This window comes from Lissotriton helveticus, chromosome 8 (assembly GCF_964261635.1).
Source record: "Lissotriton helveticus chromosome 8, aLisHel1.1, whole genome shotgun sequence".
Lineage (NCBI taxonomy): Eukaryota > Metazoa > Chordata > Amphibia > Caudata > Salamandridae > Lissotriton > Lissotriton helveticus.
Window position 1 is genome coordinate 480,296,589 of NC_136069.1, and position 19,644 is coordinate 480,316,232.

Genomic DNA, 19,644 nt, shown 5'->3' on the forward strand with positions numbered 1-19,644 from the left:
TAAATTGACCCCCAATGGGTTGAATGATAAAATGTGTATGATTTGTTTCCTGTAATTGTGACGTTCGCTGTAGAAAGGTAATTGCATTGCATGTTCTCTACTTTGTAATATAATTTCGGTCTGTTTCTTTGTTTATATGTAAGAATGTAGTACTAGGAACAAGTATTTCACAGCTGTTTCCGTATTGTCCAGACTCATAATGGCAAACATGAGATACAATTTCACGTTTCAACATTTGTCATGAGAATTATTTTCTTCATCTGCGCTTTTTCTTTTCTTTTTTTCCTTTTTTCCCTATTTCCTTTTCTTTTTGCTTTCTCTCCTCTTGGTAGATAATTTCTATTACTACACAGTTCGCCTACTTACATGTACAGGAGTGCTCTGTTTTGTCCACCATTCTCGTTCCGCCCCACGTGCTCACATGAGCACATGCTCGTTTATAGTTTCCTATCGCTGTGTGGTACTGAGTTCACGTTTACTTTGACGCGTTGTCAGGCTATGCTACTCATTGCATTTAACACATTTTAAGCAGTGGTCACGATTTTTGTTGTTGCGCGGCTAGATACTTTTTTGCCTGTCTCAAATATGGCGCCACTCATCAAGTTTTTTAGAGCATATGGCGCCTTTCAACAGTTTGTGTGTATTCTGCCAGAACAGTAGCTTTTTATTTCTATTTTTTTACACGGTTAAGGCGAAATTGCGGTCAGCTTCATATTGCTTACAGTACTGACATTGTTTATCCGCCGCTTTTCTCTTTTTCCTGTGTTTCCTGAGTGCCGCTTCATTGGTGGCGGGACTTTCATCATTACTGGTTACATATTTTAAGATGGCGACCACGTTTAGACCCATGTGCCACAGTATTTTTTCCATTTCTCTGTGTTGTCTTAAATATGGAGTGCACTTACCGAGGTTTCCACAGCATACGGCGTCTTCCTTCTGTTCACGCGTACTCTGGCAGACTGGTAGTTAACATTGTTGGTATCGTTCAGGTCATATTCTGGCTAGTTTGATGCTGTTACCAGCATTCATATTGCTCTTTTTTGGGTTCTTTAAGTGTTGTGAGCTCGAACACTGGACCTGGAGTAATTGTTTAGTAGCCCATTGCAGTTTTTTCCTGGATTTCGATCATTCAAAGGTACCATACTTTTCAGATGCCTGCTTCCATATATTCAGGCTATTGCCTTGTGCTGGCTATTGATGTGAAATTTGTTGTCGTTTTTCTTAGATTACGTAGTATTATTTCACTTCTGAGAATATCTCCAATGATTGATTGGTGGAATTTGTATTTACATTAAGTAAGCGTCTTTACACACCATAGTAGTTCTTACACCACAATGGTACAGGCGGTTTTCGGTGCACAAGTTTTCGGGTGTACAGACTTTTTCCAAAACTTTATTTAGTTGCATTTTCCATTATACAATACAGACAACACAAGGTATATCTACTTGACTTAGCTTCTTACTGTCACAGAGTTTTTGTTCGGTTTCGGGTATACTATGTACATACATATAATTGGGTTCACAATAATACTTTCTTTGTCTTTGCTAATTTTATTGGCATGTCATACGGATCATTATTTTATACTCATTAATCTAATGTTGCATCTCGGTCATATCTTCTATATTTTCTACTCTTTAGTTATTTGTTGGGCATCTATGGTTCTTCTTCAGTACTCTTCACATGCCTAAGGTAAGTTTGAAATAGTTCCCATACATTTTGTGGCCTTGAGCTTAGTGGGAGAAGCTATGCACATGTGCAATTTTGCTCTTGGCAGAAGGTCATATCTTTAAGCCAGTCCTTGAATTTAGGGGCTCTGCCTCTTCCCCATCTACAGGCTACTCCACGCTTTGCTAGTAGTAATCCCAGCGTAACCAGTCATTTGATCTGCCCTTCTATTTTATTTGTGTATCCAGCAGTCCCACCTCTGGAGTTAGGTCAACGCGCATTTCTGCTATTTAGTTCAGCACCTCCGCCCAGTATTTGGCTATCCTCGGGCACAACAACGCCAGATGCATGAAATCAGCACTTTCCTGTCCACATCTGTCACAAACATCATTTTCTCTCAGTTTGAGTCTGTGCATCTATGCCATTGTACAGTACATTCTGTGTAAAAATGATAAATGTATGTAGTCTACTACTTGCAGTGATTCTCTCAGTTTGTAGACAGTAGTGCAGCCATATTTCAACTGTTATAGGATGCCCCAGTTCCTGCTCCCATCCCTCCCTTGCCTTCAGACTGTTTCCCCCTTCCTTCCCGTTAGTCAGTTTATATATGCTTGATACTGCATGTGATATCCCGCCACTCAGCAACAGATGCATAGTTAACAGAATGGGAGGTTCTTCTGGAAATTTAGGTGTTGCTGCTTTAAAATTTTGCCTAAGCCTTGTATACAGAAAGCGATCCATGACTGTGGGTTCGCTCTTCCCCAAAAAATATATTTTCTCATCTAAATTCTCCTTTGTCACACATGTTTCCCCATCTGTTTATGCTATACTTTAAAAGCATGCCCTTGCATATCCCTTCTTGCGTAACTGCTGGTGTGCTACTGCAAGTAATGGTGAGTACATCATTGGGGTTTTTGCGCAATCTTTTTCCATGCTCGGTTTGTGCATGCTACTGATCTACCGCTTGCTGCTTGTCCCTCTGTACCTAAAAACCCTGCCATGGGGGTGAGTGCCATATATCCTTGTGCTAGGTGCGTCATAAACAGCGATGACTTAAACCAGTATGCAGCATATTGAGCTTGTGCTCTGAGGTAATATATTTCAGGATCTGGCGCTTCAAAGCCCCCTTGTGCAAAAGGCAGCACAAGGGTGCTCCATTTTATACAAGATTGTTTACCTCCCCACGCTAGTCTGATTAGTTGGCTTTTAAGTCTGACAAAAAAGGGCCGGCTTGGTGCATAGGGTATATTTATAAATAAATATAGGAATTTGGGCAATATTACCATCTTCATTAGCGCAATGCGCCCGGCCAATAATAGCAGCATTGCAATCCATCTATAGATAGCTTCTTCCACCGAGTTGAGAACTCTGCCGTAATTTGCTTTCATTAGTTCTTCCCTGTCTTTAGTAATGTTTATTCCCAGATATCGTAGTTCTGTGTCACACCATTGTAGAGGGAACTTCAGTAGGGTCTTTGGAGTGTTTTGGGTGAGTGGGAAGATCTCAGATTTTCCCCAGTTTATTGTTATACCTGAATATGCCCCAAATGTGATGATTTTGCAAATAATGCCATTTAATCCTATTTCTGGTTCTCGCAGATAGCAAAACCAGCACCGGCCTGGTGGGATAATCTAGCGCATGTTCTTTGAGATGTTGCTGGAATATAACTGCCATCAGCTCCATTGCTATGGCAAATTACAGGGGTGACAGTGGGCACCCCTGTCTTGTGCCTATGGATATTTCTAGTTTAGGAGTGCGCATTCCATTTACAAGTAACAATGCTCTTGGTTTATGGTATCGCAATTTTACCCATGCCAGAAATCCTGGTGAGAACTGAGAATAAATATTCGAGAGAATCAAATGCTTTTGTAGCATCTAAGAAAAACGGCACTGCTTTTTCTTCCTGATATATGTCTTGCATGACAGGTCTAGTGCAGGGAGATCTGGGGGGGCTTATTATGTTTGTAGATTTAAGGATTCAGGGGAGGTGGAACCCCATGCCATGGGAATCGGATATAGTACAGGGCTTAACATTGGTAAGCAATGCTTATCGTCTGGCACTTATTAATTTTTATAACGCACAATCAAACTCACAGGGACTAAAATCCCTGGGCGAATTAAGTAGCTGATTACAGAAATTACAATCTGAAGGCCGAGTTTAGTCACATCTAATATTGGCTGAAGATTTTAATTGCCATCTGTGTCACAATTTGAGGGTGACCGATTGTGACTGGTTGGCCACACATGGAACACACACAAGCAGTGTGCTCTTATGTAATTTTGGCTTAACCCACACAATGGATATGATTGTCCATTACCCTGACATAATTGTGCCCCCACTTATAAGGTAAGAGGCTATGCGTTATTTATCGATTTTATTTTTGTTTCTCAAATAGTGAGGAGGTTTATTACCTGTTTTAATATCTGTCACAGTGCATTAAGTGTTCACAATCTGGTAACCATGTCACTTGTTTGCCCCTCGATATCGCCTGGTTTTGCATAGATTGAGGGGGGGGCTGATTTCTGCAACTGACCAAGGCAGGCGGCTGCGTTGGATGCAGGTCGGTACTGCTTCATTTAATAACTCCCTTTTTAATAGAGGTGAGCAGGAGATTCAGAATTGTTTAGACCCAGAAATACAGGGTCGTGTGTTAGTTCAATCATTTACAGCTATTGCGCAATCAGTACATAACCTATTAAAAGCACCTGCACATCCATGTTTTAGGGAGGCGCCAGGATGGTTTGATGGGCAATGCTCGCAAGCCCTCAGAGTTCTAAAGAGGGCCCTTAAACAATTACCTAGAGATTGGGGCCAGATTGCGACCCGCCGCAAAATGTATAAACAAGTAGTCGGGACACGAAAGCGTCAACTACAATCGAGGGCATGGGAGGATTTAGAAAAGGCCGCGAAGTTAAAGGACTCCAATCGCTTCTGGAAGGTTATCAACAGCCCATGTTTTAAATATTCTAATAACTCGAACCTAGCTCATAACATCTTACCAAAACAATGGCAGGCTCATTTTGAGGGGCTGTATAATCAGCCTCAGAGAGAGGATGACCTGCAGATAGTGACTATCGCCCAGAGTATGGACGCTATCTCTTTTACTTTAGATGAAGTGAGATTGGGAATAGATTGTCTTGCGCGGAATAAAGCCCCGGGGCCAGACGGGATTCCCCCTGACCTGTTTCGTTGTAACCCTGAGGTATGGGTGCCATTCTTGGTGAAGGTAATAAATGCAGCAGCTGCAAACTCTGGAACCTTATGGGATTGCTTGGGGTAGGTCCGGCCTTAATTAACATATTAATGGCATTACATTTAAACCCTGCTTCTGCAGTAAGATATACGCAAGAGGGGAAGATCATAGATTATTTTAGGTGTCTGTGTGAGGTCATACAGGGCTGTATTTTAGCTCCTTTTTTATTCACAATTTATATTAACGGCCTTGACTCAGCATTAACCGCATTAAAAGCAGACACTCCAAAAGTAGGTACTAGATCAGTTCCAGTCCTACTTTACGTGGATGACCCGGTCCTTCTTGCTCACACACCAAAGGGTCTGCAGATTTTACTAGATAGGTTCGTAGGGTTTATGGAAAAGATGGATCTGTCACCCAACCTAACAAAATCTTACATAATGGAAGTAGGGAGGAAGAGTAGGAAGTCAAACACCTACACGGTTGGCACACATATTCTTGGGAAAGTACCGGCCCTCTCATATTTAGGTATCTTGTTGGATGCAAAACTGAGTTTTAAACAGTTATTAGAGGGCAAGTGTTTTGGTTTCACAAAGTCCACGGGAGCGATTGCAAGCTTTGCTCATAGATTAGGCAACTGGTTGCCTGGGACAATCTTAAAATTGTATAATTCCTTTTGTAGTTCCAAGGTTTTATATGGAAGTGAGGTCTGGGGATATGTGAGGACAGATAAACTACAAAGTAAAGAAAATAGTTATTTTAGGCGTCTGTTGAAAAGTCCCATTGAGCACCCCTGCGTTTATTGTCCATGAGGAGCCAGGGGTTAAATATATTTCTGACCTGGTGGCGGTGAAACCCCTCTTGTGTTGGGTGAACATATGGTACAATGAGGAAACAGGTTTTAATAGTCAAATAGCTCAGGACTGTCTCTCTTTGGACCACCACACGTTAAAAATCCTGTGGCTGAAATATGTAAAGGACACCCTGACCATGATACGTAGAGACAATTTGTTTTCCCACCCAGACAGGGTGTACTCGTGGGACAAAGCCCCTATTAAAGACTTGTTCTTCGAATATACCCTGGCACAAAGGGAGGAAAATGAATTGCAAAAACCCATGGTTAGAAATTATATCCTAGTCATGTCAACACAAACTATAGAACAATACTTAACCCTTATAGCCAGTGCACACAACAGATTCTTAATTAAACGGTTTAGGCTGAATTTGTTACATCATTTACTGGCTGTACCCGCCGGGTATACAGCACATGTCGAACAAAAAGGGCCCTGTGTCTGCAACTGTAGGTCTTCACAGGATACCCTTCACTTTGTTCTCCTGTGTCGTATTATTCATTCCCGAGAAGAGTGTTTCTCAAGGGGCTTTTAAGGAAACTTAGATTTAACCAGGCCTGTGTGGCTCTGCTGTTTTTAAAACAGTCCCCTGATGCTTTCACGTTATTCTATGTCTTTAATTTCCAAAGATCTTCTTTAAAGTTCAGAACCACTAGGGGAACATAAAAGCCGATGAAATGTAACTGACTTATGTACCAATTATTGTAGCCTGTAGAGTCTTTTAATGTTTTTTAGTAGTTGCTGTCCACTGCTTGTATTGTCTTTTCTTCCCCTTGACTGTTTTTCTCTTTTATGATCACTGTTTTATACTGATGTGCTGATAATATTGTATCTTTTATGTCATTTATTTTTATATGCCAAAAAGAATTATCATTATTATTATTATTTAGAACACAAACACAACATATCTCAACTCAGGTTTTTAATGTTGAAGAATTTACAGACCAGTGTAGACAAAGACAATTCCAAACTATTATCCCAGAGAGAGGTTTGGTGGAAAAAGAAATTCAATAAATTGACCCCCAATGGGTTGAATGATAAAATGTGTATGATTTGTTTCCTGTAATTGTGACGTTCGCTGTAGAAAGGTAATTGCATTGCATGTTCTCTACTTTGTAATATAATTTCGGTCTGTTTCTTTGTTTATATGTAAGAATGTAGTACTAGGAACAAGTATTTCACAGCTGTTTCCGTATTGTCCAGACTCATAATGGCAAACATGAGATACAATTTCACGTTTCAACATTTGTCATGAGAATTATTTTCTTCATCTGCGCTTTTTCTTTTCTTTTTTTCCTTTTTTCCCTATTTCCTTTTCTTTTTGCTTTCTCTCCTCTTGGTAGATAATTTCTATTACTACACAGTTCGCCTACTTACATGTACAGGAGTGCTCTGTTTTGTCCACCATTCTCGTTCCGCCCCACGTGCTCACATGAGCACATGCTCGTTTATAGTTTCCTATCGCTGTGTGGTACTGAGTTCACGTTTACTTTGACGCGTTGTCAGGCTATGCTACTCATTGCATTTAACACATTTTAAGCAGTGGTCACGATTTTTGTTGTTGCGCGGCTAGATACTTTTTTGCCTGTCTCAAATATGGCGCCACTCATCAAGTTTTTTAGAGCATATGGCGCCTTTCAACAGTTTGTGTGTATTCTGCCAGAACAGTAGCTTTTTATTTCTATTTTTTTACACGGTTAAGGCGAAATTGCGGTCAGCTTCATATTGCTTACAGTACTCACATTGTTTATCCGCCGCTTTTCTCTTTTTTCTGTGTTTCCTGAGTGCCGCTTCATTGGTGGCGGGACTTTCATCATTACTGGTTACATATTTTAAGATGGCGACCACGTTTAGACCCATGTGCCACAGTATTTTTTCCATTTCTCTGTGTTGTCTTAAATATGGAGTGCACTTACCGAGGTTTCCACAGCATACGGCGTCTTCCTTCTGTTCACGCGTACTCTGGCAGACTGGTAGTTAACATTGTTGGTATCGTTCAGGTCATATTCTGGCTAGTTTGATGCTGTTACCAGCATTCATATTGCTCTTTTTTGGGTTCTTTAAGTGTTGTGAGCTCGAACACTGGACCTGGAGTAATTGTTTAGTAGCCCATTGCAGTTTTTTCCTGGATTTCGATCATTCAAAGGTACCATACTTTTCAGATGCCTGCTTCCATATATTCAGGCTATTGCCTTGTGCTGGCTATTGATGTGAAATTTGTTGTCGTTTTTCTTAGATTACGTAGTATTATTTCACTTCTGAGAATATCTCCAATGATTGATTGGTGGAATTTGTATTTACATTAAGTAAGCGTCTTTACACACCATAGTAGTTCTTACACCACAATGGTACACGCGGTTTTCGGTGCACAAGTTTTCGGGTGTACAGACTTTTTCCAAAACTTTATTTAGTTGCATTTTCCATTATACAATACAGACAACACAAGGTATATCTACTTGACTTAGCTTCTTACTGTCACAGAGTTTTTGTTCGGTTTCGGGTATACTATGTACATACATATAATTGGGTTCACAATAATACTTTCTTTGTCTTTGCTAATTTTATTGGCATGTCATACGGATCATTATTTTATACTCATTAATCTAATGTTGCATCTCGGTCATATCTTCTATATTTTCTACTCTTTAGTTATTTGTTGGGCATCTATGGTTCTTCTTCAGTACTCTTCACATGCCTAAGGTAAGTTTGAAATAGTTCCCATACATTTTGTGGCCTTGAGCTTAGTGGGAGAAGCTATGCACATGTGCAATTTTGCTCTTGGCAGAAGGTCATATCTTTAAGCCAGTCCTTGAATTTAGGGGCTCTGCCTCTTCCCCATCTACAGGCTACTCCACGCTTTGCTAGTAGTAATCCCAGCGTAACCAGTCATTTGATCTGCCCTTCTATTTTATTTGTGTATCCAGCAGTCCCACCTCTGGAGTTAGGTCAACGCGCATTTCTGCTATTTAGTTCAGCACCTCCGCCCAGTATTTGGCTATCCTCGGGCACAACAACGCCAGATGCATGAAATCAGCACTTTCCTGTCCACATCTGTCACAAACATCATTTTCTCTCAGTTTGAGTCTGTGCATCTATGCCATTGTACAGTACATTCTGTGTAAAAATGATAAATGTATGTAGTCTACTACTTGCAGTGATTCTCTCAGTTTGTAGACAGTAGTGCAGCCATATTTCAACTGTTATAGGATGCCCCAGTTCCTGCTCCCATCCCTCCCTTGCCTTCAGACTGTTTCCCCCTTCCTTCCCGTTAGTCAGTTTATATATGCTTGATACTGCATGTGATATCCCGCCACTCAGCAACAGATGCATAGTTAACAGAATGGGAGGTTCTTCTGGAAATTTAGGTGTTGCTGCTTTAAAATTTTGCCTAAGCCTTGTATACAGAAAGCGATCCATGACTGTGGGTTCGCTCTTCCCCAAAAAATATATTTTCTCATCTAAATTCTCCTTTGTCACACATGTTTCCCCATCTGTTTATGCTATACTTTAAAAGCATGCCCTTGCATATCCCTTCTTGCGTAACTGCTGGTGTGCTACTGCAAGTAATGGTGAGTACATCATTGGGGTTTTTGCGCAATCTTTTTCCATGCTCGGTTTGTGCATGCTACTGATCTACCGCTTGCTGCTTGTCCCTCTGTACCTAAAAACCCTGCCATGGGGGTGAGTGCCATATATCCTTGTGCTAGGTGCGTCATAAACAGCGATGACTTAAACCAGTATGCAGCATATTGAGCTTGTGCGCTGAGGTAATATATTTCAGGATCTGGCGCTTCAAAGCCCCCTTGTGCAAAAGGCAGCACAAGGGTGCTCCATTTTATACAAGATTGTTTACCTCCCCACGCTAGTCTGATTAGTTGGCTTTTAAGTCTGACAAAAAAGGGCCGGCTTGGTGCATAGGGTATATTTATAAATAAATATAGGAATTTGGGCAATATTACCATCTTCATTAGCGCAATGCGCCCGGCCAATAATAGCAGCATTGCAATCCATCTATAGATAGCTTCTTCCACCGAGTTGAGAACTCTGCCGTAATTTGCTTTCATTAGTTCTTCCCTGTCTTTAGTAATGTTTATTCCCAGATATCGTAGTTCTGTGTCACACCATTGTAGAGGGAACTTCAGTAGGGTCTTTGGAGTGTTTTGGGTGAGTGGGAAGATCTCAGATTTTCCCCAGTTTATTGTTATACCTGAATATGCCCCAAATGTGATGATTTTGCAAATAATGCCATTTAATCCTATTTCTGGTTCTCGCAGATAGCAAAACCAGCACCGGCCTGGTGGGATAATCTAGCGCATGTTCTTTGAGATGTTGCTGGAATATAACTGCCATCAGCTCCATTGCTATGGCAAATTACAGGGGTGACAGTGGGCACCCCTGTCTTGTGCCTATGGATATTTCTAGTTTAGGAGTGCGCATTCCATTTACAAGTAACAATGCTCTTGGTTTATGGTATCGCAATTTTACCCATGCCAGAAATCCTGGTGAGAACTGAGAATAAATATTCGAGAGAATCAAATGCTTTTGTAGCATCTAAGAAAAACGGCACTGCTTTTTCTTCCTGATATATGTCTTGCATGACAGGTCTAGTGCAGGGAGATCTGGGGGGGCTTATTATGTTTGTAGATTTAAGGATTCAGGGGAGGTGGAACCCCATGCCATGGGAATCGGATATAGTACAGGGCTTAACATTGGTAAGCAATGCTTATCGTCTGGCACTTATTAATTTTTATAACGCACAATCAAACTCACAGGGACTAAAATCCCTGGGCGAATTAAGTAGCTGATTACAGAAATTACAATCTGAAGGCCGAGTTTAGTCACATCTAATATTGGCTGAAGATTTTAATTGCCATCTGTGTCACAATTTGAGGGTGACCGATTGTGACTGGTTGGCCACACATGGAACACACACAAGCAGTGTGCTCTTATGTAATTTTGGCTTAACCCACACAATGGATATGATTGTCCATTACCCTGACATAATTGTGCCCCCACTTATAAGGTAAGAGGCTATGCGTTATTTATCGATTTTATTTTTGTTTCTCAAATAGTGAGGAGGTTTATTACCTGTTTTAATATCTGTCACAGTGCATTAAGTGTTCACAATCTGGTAACCATGTCACTTGTTTGCCCCTCGATATCGCCTGGTTTTGCATAGATTGAGGGGGGGGCTGATTTCTGCAACTGACCAAGGCAGGCGGCTGCGTTGGATGCAGGTCGGTACTGCTTCATTTAATAACTCCCTTTTTAATAGAGGTGAGCAGGAGATTCAGAATTGTTTAGACCCAGAAATACAGGGTCGTGTGTTAGTTCAATCATTTACAGCTATTGCGCAATCAGTACATAACCTATTAAAAGCACCTGCACATCCATGTTTTAGGGAGGCGCCAGGATGGTTTGATGGGCAATGCTCGCAAGCCCTCAGAGTTCTAAAGAGGGCCCTTAAACAATTACCTAGAGATTGGGGCCAGATTGCGACCTGCCGCAAAATGTATAAACAAGTAGTCGGGACACGGAAGCGTGAACTACAATCGAGGGCATGGGAGGATTTAGAAGAGGCCGCGGAGTTAAAGGACTCCACTCGCTTCTGGAAGGTTATCAACAGCCCATGTTTTAAAGATTCTAATAACTCCAACCTAGCTCATAACATCTTACCAAAACAATGGCAGGCTCATTTTGAGGGGCTGTATAATCAGACTCAGAGAGAGGATGACCTGCAGATAGTGACTATCGCCCAGAGTATGGACGCTATCTCTTTTACTTTAGATGAAGTGAGATTGGGAATAGATTGTCTTGCGCGGAATAAAGCCCCGGGACCAGACGGGATTCCCCCTGACCTTTTTCGTTGTAACCCTGAGGTATGGGTGCCATTCTTGGCGAAGGTAATAAATGCAGCAGCTGCAAAATCTGGAACCTTATGGGATTGCTTGGGGTAGGTCCGGCCTTAATTAACATATTAATGGCATTACATTTAAACCCTTCTTCTGCAGTAAGATATACGCAAGAGGGGAAGATCATAGATTATTTTAGGTGTCTGTGTGAGGTCATACAGGGCTGTATTTTAGCTCCTTTTTTATTCACAATTTATATTAACGGCCTTGACTCAGCATTAACCGCATTAAAAGCAGACATTCCAAAAGTAGGTACTAGATCAGTTCCAGTCCTACTTTACGTGGATGACCCGGTCCTTCTTGCTCACACACCAAAGGGTCTGCAGATTTTACTAGATAGGTTCGTAGGGTTTATGGAAAAGATGGATCTGTCACCCAACCTAACAAAATCTTACATAATGGAAGTAGGGAGGAAGAGTAGGAAGTCAAACACCTACACAGTTGGCACACATATTCTTGGGAAAGTACCGGCCCTCTCATATTTAGGTATCTTGTTGGATGCAAAACTGAGTTTTAAACAGTTATTAGAGGGCAAGTGTTTTGGTTTCACAAAGTCCACGGGAGCGATTGCAAGCTTTGCTCATAGATTAGGCAACTGGTTGCCTGGGACAATCTTAAAATTGTATAATTCCTTTTGTAGTTCCAAGGTTTTATATGGAAGTGAGGTCTGGGGATATGTGAGGACAGATAAACTACAAAGTAAAGAAAATAGTTATTTTAGGCGTCTGTTGAAAAGTCCCATTGAGCACCCCTGCGTTTATTGTCCATGAGGAGCCAGGGGTTAAATATATTTCTGACCTGGTGGCGGTGAAACCCCTCTTGTGTTGGGTGAACATATGGTACAATGAGGAAACAGGTTTTAATAGTCAAATAGCTCAGGACTGTCTCTCTTTGGACCACACGTTAAAAATCCTGTGGCTGAAATATGTAAAGGACACCCTGACCATGATACGTAGAGACAATTTGTTTTCCCACCCAGACAGGGTGTACTCGTGGGACAAAGCCCCTATTAAAGACTTGTTCTTCGAATATACCCTGGCACAAAGGGAGGAAAATGAATTGCAAAAACCCATGGTTAGAAATTATATCCTAGTCATGTCAACACAAACTATAGAACAATACTTAACCCTTATAGCCAGTGCACACAACAGATTCTTAATTAAACGGTTTAGGCTGAATTTGTTACATCATTTACTGGCTGTACCCGCCGGGTATACAGCACATGTCGAACAAAAAGGGCCCTGTGTCTGCAACTGTAGGTCTTCACAGGATACCCTTCACTTTGTTCTCCTGTGTCGTATTATTCATTCCCGAGAAGAGTGTTTCTCAAGGGGCTTTTAAGGAAACTTAGATTTAACCAGGCCTGTGTGGCTCTGCTGTTTTTAAAACAGTCCCCTGATGCTTTCACGTTATTCTATGTCTTTAATTTCCAAAGATCTTCTTTAAAGTTCAGAACCACTAGGGGAACATAAAAGCCGATGAAATGTAACTGACTTATGTACCAATTATTGTAGCCTGTAGAGTCTTTTAATGTTTTTTAGTAGTTGCTGTCCACTGCTTGTATTGTCTTTTCTTCCCCTTGACTGTTTTTCTCTTTTATGATCACTGTTTTATACTGATGTGCTGATAATATTGTATCTTTTATGTCATTTATTTTTATATGCCAAAAAGAATTATCATTATTATTATTATTTAGAACACAAACACAACATATCTCAACTCAGGTTTTTAATGTTGAAGAATTTACAGACCAGTGTAGACAAAGACAATTCCAAACTATTATCCCAGAGAGAGGTTTGGTGGAAAAAGAAATTCAATAAATTGACCCCCAATGGGTTGAATGATAAAATGTGTATGATTTGTTTCCTGTAATTGTGACGTTCGCTGTAGAAAGGTAATTGCATTGCATGTTCTCTACTTTGTAATATAATTTCGGTCTGTTTCTTTGTTTATATGTAAGAATGTAGTACTAGGAACAAGTATTTCACAGCTGTTTCCGTATTGTCCAGACTCATAATGGCAAACATGAGATACAATTTCACGTTTCAACATTTGTCATGAGAATTATTTTCTTCATCTGCGCTTTTTCTTTTCTTTTTTTCCTTTTTTCCCTATTTTCTTTTCTTTTTGCTTTCTCTCCTCTTGGTAGATAATTTCTATTACTACACAGTTCGCCTACTTACATGTACAGGAGTGCTCTGTTTTGTCCACCATTCTCGTTCCGCCCCACGTGCTCACATGAGCACATGCTCGTTTATAGTTTCCTATCGCTGTGTGGTACTGAGTTCACGTTTACTTTGACGCGTTGTCAGGCTATGCTACTCATTGCATTTAACACATTTTAAGCAGTGGTCACGATTTTTGTTGTTGCGCGGCTAGATACTTTTTTGCCTGTCTCAAATATGGCGCCACTCATTAAGTTTTTTAGAGCATATGGCGCCTTTCAACAGTTTGTGTGTATTCTGCCAGAACAGTAGCTTTTTATTTCTATTTTTTTACACGGTTAAGGCGAAATTGCGGTCAGCTTCATATTGCTTACAGTACTCACATTGTTTATCCGCCGCTTTTCTCTTTTTCCTGTGTTTCCTGAGTGCCGCTTCATTGGTGGCAGGACTTTCATCATTACTGGTTACATATTTTAAGATGGCGACCACGTTTAGACCCATGTGCCACAGTATTTTTTCCATTTCTCTGTGTTGTCTTAAATATGGAGTGCACTTACCGAGGTTTCCACAGCATACGGCGTCTTCCTTCTGTTCACGCGTACTCTGGCAGACTGGTAGTTAACATTGTTGGTATCGTTCAGGTCATATTCTGGCTAGTTTGATGCTGTTACCAGCATTCATATTGCTCTTTTTTGGGTTCTTTAAGTGTTGTGAGCTCGAACACTGGACCTGGAGTAATTGTTTAGTAGCCCATTGCAGTTTTTTCCTGGATTTCGATCATTCAAAGGTACCATACTTTTCAGATGCCTGCTTCCATATATTCAGGCTATTGCCTTGTGCTGGCTATTGATGTGAAATTTGTTGTCGTTTTTCTTAGATTACGTAGTATTATTTCACTTCTGAGAATATCTCCAATGATTGATTGGTGGAATTTGTATTTACATTAAGTAAGCGTCTTTACACACCATAGTAGTTCTTACACCACAATGGTACACGCGGTTTTCGGTGCACAAGTTTTCGGGTGTACAGACTTTTTCCAAAACTTTATTTAGTTGCATTTTCCATTATACAATACAGACAACACAAGGTATATCTACTTGACTTAGCTTCTTACTGTCACAGAGTTTTTGTTCGGTTTCGGGTATACTATGTACATACATATAATTGGGTTCACAATAATACTTTCTTTGTCTTTGCTAATTTTATTGGCATGTCATACGGATCATTATTTTATACTCATTAATCTAATGTTGCATCTCGGTCATATCTTCTATATTTTCTACTCTTTAGTTATTTGTTGGGCATCTATGGTTCTTCTTCAGTACTCTTCACATGCCTAAGGTAAGTTTGAAATAGTTCCCATACATTTTGTGGCCTTGAGCTTAGTGGGAGAAGCTATGCACATGTGCAATTTTGCTCTTGGCAGAAGGTCATATCTTTAAGCCAGTCCTTGAATTTAGGGGCTCTGCCTCTTCCCCATCTACAGGCTACTCCACGCTTTGCTAGTAGTAATCCCAGCGTAACCAGTCATTTGATCTGCCCTTCTATTTTATTTGTGTATCCAGCAGTCCCACCTCTGGAGTTAGGTCAACGCGCATTTCTGCTATTTAGTTCAGCACCTCCGCCCAGTATTTGGCTATCCTCGGGCACAACAACGCCAGATGCATGAAATCAGCACTTTCCTGTCCACATCTGTCACAAACATCATTTTCTCTCAGTTTGAGTCTGTGCATCTATGCCATTGTACAGTACATTCTGTGTAAAAATGATAAATGTATGTAGTCTACTACTTGCAGTGATTCTCTCAGTTTGTAGACAGTAGTGCAGCCATATTTCAACTGTTATAGGATGCCCCAGTTCCTGCTCCCATCCCTCCCTTGCCTTCAGACTGTTTGCCCCTTCCTTCCCGTTAGTCAGTTTATATATGTTTGATACTGCATGTGATATCCCGCCACTCAGCAACAGATGCATAGTTAACAGAATGGGAGGTTCTTCTGGAAATTTAGGTGTTGCTGCTTTAAAATTTTGCCTAAGCCTTGTATACAGAAAGCGATCCATGACTGTGGGTTCGCTCTTCCCCAAAAAATATATTTTCTCATCTAAATTCTCCTTTGTCACACATGTTTCCCCATCTGTTTATGCTATACTTTAAAAGCATGCCCTTGCATATCCCTTCTTGCGTAACTGCTGGTGTGCTACTGCAAGTAATGGTGAGTACATCATTGGGGTTTTTGCGCAATCTTTTTCCATGCTCGGTTTGTGCATGCTACTGATCTACCGCTTGCTGCTTGTCCCTCTGTACCTAAAAACCCTGCCATGGGGGTGAGTGCCATATATCCTTGTGCTAGGTGCGTCATAAACAGCGATGACTTAAACCAGTATGCAGCATATTGAGCTTGTGCGCTGAGGTAATATATTTCAGGATCTGGCGCTTCAAAGCCCCCTTGTGCAAAAGGCAGCACAAGGGTGCTCCATTTTATACAAGATTGTTTACCTCCCCACGCTAGTCTGATTAGTTGGCTTTTAAGTCTGACAAAAAAGGGCCGGCTTGGTGCATAGGGTATATTTATAAATAAATATAGGAATTTGGGCAATATTACCATCTTCATTAGCGCAATGCGCCCGGCCAATAATAGCAGCATTGCAATCCATCTATAGATAGCTTCTTCCACCGAGTTGAGAACTCTGCCGTAATTTGCTTTCATTAGTTCTTCCCTGTCTTTAGTAATGTTTATTCCCAGATATCGTAGTTCTGTGTCACACCATTGTAGAGGGAACTTCAGTAGGGTCTTTGGAGTGTTTTGGGTGAGTGGGAAGATCTCAGATTTTCCCCAGTTTATTGTTATACCTGAATATGCCCCAAATGTGATGATTTTGCAAATAATGCCATTTAATCCTATTTCTGGTTCTCGCAGATAGCAAAACCAGCACTGGCCTGGTGGGATAATCTAGCGCATGTTCTTTGAGATGTTGCTGGAATATAACTGCCATCAGCTCCATTGCTATGGCAAATTACAGGGGTGACAGTGGGCACCCCTGTCTTGTGCCTATGGATATTTCTAGTTTAGGAGTGCGCATTCCATTTACAAGTAACAATGCTCTTGGTTTATGGTATCGCAATTTTACCCATGCCAGAAATCCTGGTGAGAACTGAGAATAAATATTCGAGAGAATCAAATGCTTTTGTAGCATCTAAGAAAAACGGCACTGCTTTTTCTTCCTGATATATGTCTTGCATGACAGGTCTAGTGCAGGGAGATCTGGGGGGGCTTATTATGTTTGTAGATTTAAGGATTCAGGGGAGGTGGAACCCCATGCCATGGGAATCGGATATAGTACAGGGCTTAACATTGGTAAGCAATGCTTATCGTCTGGCACTTATTAATTTTTATAACGCACAATCAAACTCACAGGGACTAAAATCCCTGGGCGAATTAAGTAGCTGATTACAGAAATTACAATCTGAAGGCCGAGTTTAGTCACATCTAATATTGGCTGAAGATTTTAATTGCCATCTGTGTCACAATTTGAGGGTGACCGATTGTGACTGGTTGGCCACACATGGAACACACACAAGCAGTGTGCTCTTATGTAATTTTGGCTTAACCCACACAATGGATATGATTGTCCATTACCCTGACATAATTGTGCCCCCACTTATAAGGTAAGAGGCTATGCGTTATTTATCGATTTTATTTTTGTTTCTCAAATAGTGAGGAGGTTTATTACCTGTTTTAATATCTGTCACAGTGCATTAAGTGTTCACAATCTGGTAACCATGTCACTTGTTTGCCCCTCGATATCGCCTGGTTTTGCATAGATTGAGGGGGGGGCTGATTTCTGCAACTGACCAAGGCAGGCGGCTGCGTTGGATGCAGGTCGGTACTGCTTCATTTAATAACTCCCTTTTTAATAGAGGTGAGCAGGAGATTCAGAATTGTTTAGACCCAGAAATACAGGGTCGTGTGTTAGTTCAATCATTTACAGCTATTGCGCAATCAGTACATAACCTATTAAAAGCACCTGCACATCCATGTTTTAGGGAGGCGCCAGGATGGTTTGATGGGCAATGCTCGCAAGCCCTCAGAGTTCTAAAGAGGGCCCTTAAACAATTACCTAGAGATTGGGGCCAGATTGCGACCCGCCGCAAAATGTATAAACAAGTAGTCGGGACACGAAAGCGTCAACTACAATCGAGGGCATGGGAGGATTTAGAAAAGGCCGCGAAGTTAAAGGACTCCAATCGCTTCTGGAAGGTTATCAACAGCCCATGTTTTAAATATTCTAATAACTCGAACCTAGCTCATAACATCTTACCAAAACAATGGCAGGCTCATTTTGAGGGGCTGTATAATCAGCCTCAGAGAGAGGATGACCTGCAGATAGTGACTATCGCCCAGAGTATGGACGCTATCTCTTTTACTTTAGATGAAGTGAGATTGGGAATAGATTGTCTTGCGCGGAATAAAGCCCCGGGGCCAGACGGGATTCCCCCTGACCTGTTTCGTTGTAACCCTGAGGTATGGGTGCCATTCTTGGTGAAGGTAATAAATGCAGCAGCTGCAAACTCTGGAACCTTATGGGATTGCTTGGGGTAGGTCTGGCCTTAATTAACATATTAATGGCATTACATTTAAACCCTGCTTCTGCAGTAAGATATACGCAAGAGGGGAAGATCATAGATTATTTTAGGTGTCTGTGTGAGGTCATACAGGGCTGTATTTTAGCTCCTTTTTTATTCACAATTTATATTAACGGCCTTGACTCAGCATTAACCGCATTAAAAGCAGACACTCCAAAAGTAGGTACTAGATCAGTTCCAGTCCTACTTTACGTGGATGACCCGGTCCTTCTTGCTCACACACCAAAGGGTCTGCAGATTTTACTAGATAGGTTCGTAGGGTTTATGGAAAAGATGGATCTGTCACCCAACCTAACAAAATCTTACATAATGGAAGTAGGGAGGAAGAGTAGGAAGTCAAACACCTACACGGTTGGCACACATATTCTTGGGAAAGTACCGGCCCTCTCATATTTAGGTATCTTGTTGGATGCAAAACTGAGTTTTAAACAGTTATTAGAGGGCAAGTGTTTTGGTTTCACAAAGTCCACGGGAGCGATTGCAAGCTTTGCTCATAGATTAGGCAACTGGTTGCCTGGGACAATCTTAAAATTGTATAATTCCTTTTGTAGTTCCAAGGTTTTATATGGAAGTGAGGTCTGGGGATATGTGAGGACAGATAAACTACAAAGTAAAGAAAATAGTTATTTTAGGCGTCTGTTGAAAAGTCCCATTGAGCACCCCTGCGTTTATTGTCCATGAGGAGCCAGGGGTTAAATATATTTCTGACCTGGTGGCGGTGAAACCCCTCTTGTGTTGGGTGAACATATGGTACAATGAGGAAACAGGTTTTAATAGTCAAATAGCTCAGGACTGTCTCTCTTTGGACCACCACACGTTAAAAATCCTGTGGCTGAAATATGTAAAGGACACCCTGACCATGATACGTAGAGACAATTTGTTTTCCCACCCAGACAGGGTGTACTCGTGGGACAAAGCCCCTATTAAAGACTTGTTCTTCGAATATACCCTGGCACAAAGGGAGGAAAATGAATTGCAAAAACCCATGGTTAGAAATTATATCCTAGTCATGTCAACACAAACTATAGAACAATACTTAACCCTTATAGCCAGTGCACACAACAGATTCTTAATTAAACGGTTTAGGCTGAATTTGTTACATCATTTACTGGCTGTACCCGCCGGGTATACAGCACATGTCGAACAAAAAGGGCCCTGTGTCTGCAACTGTAGGTCTTCACAGGATACCCTTCACTTTGTTCTCCTGTGTCGTAT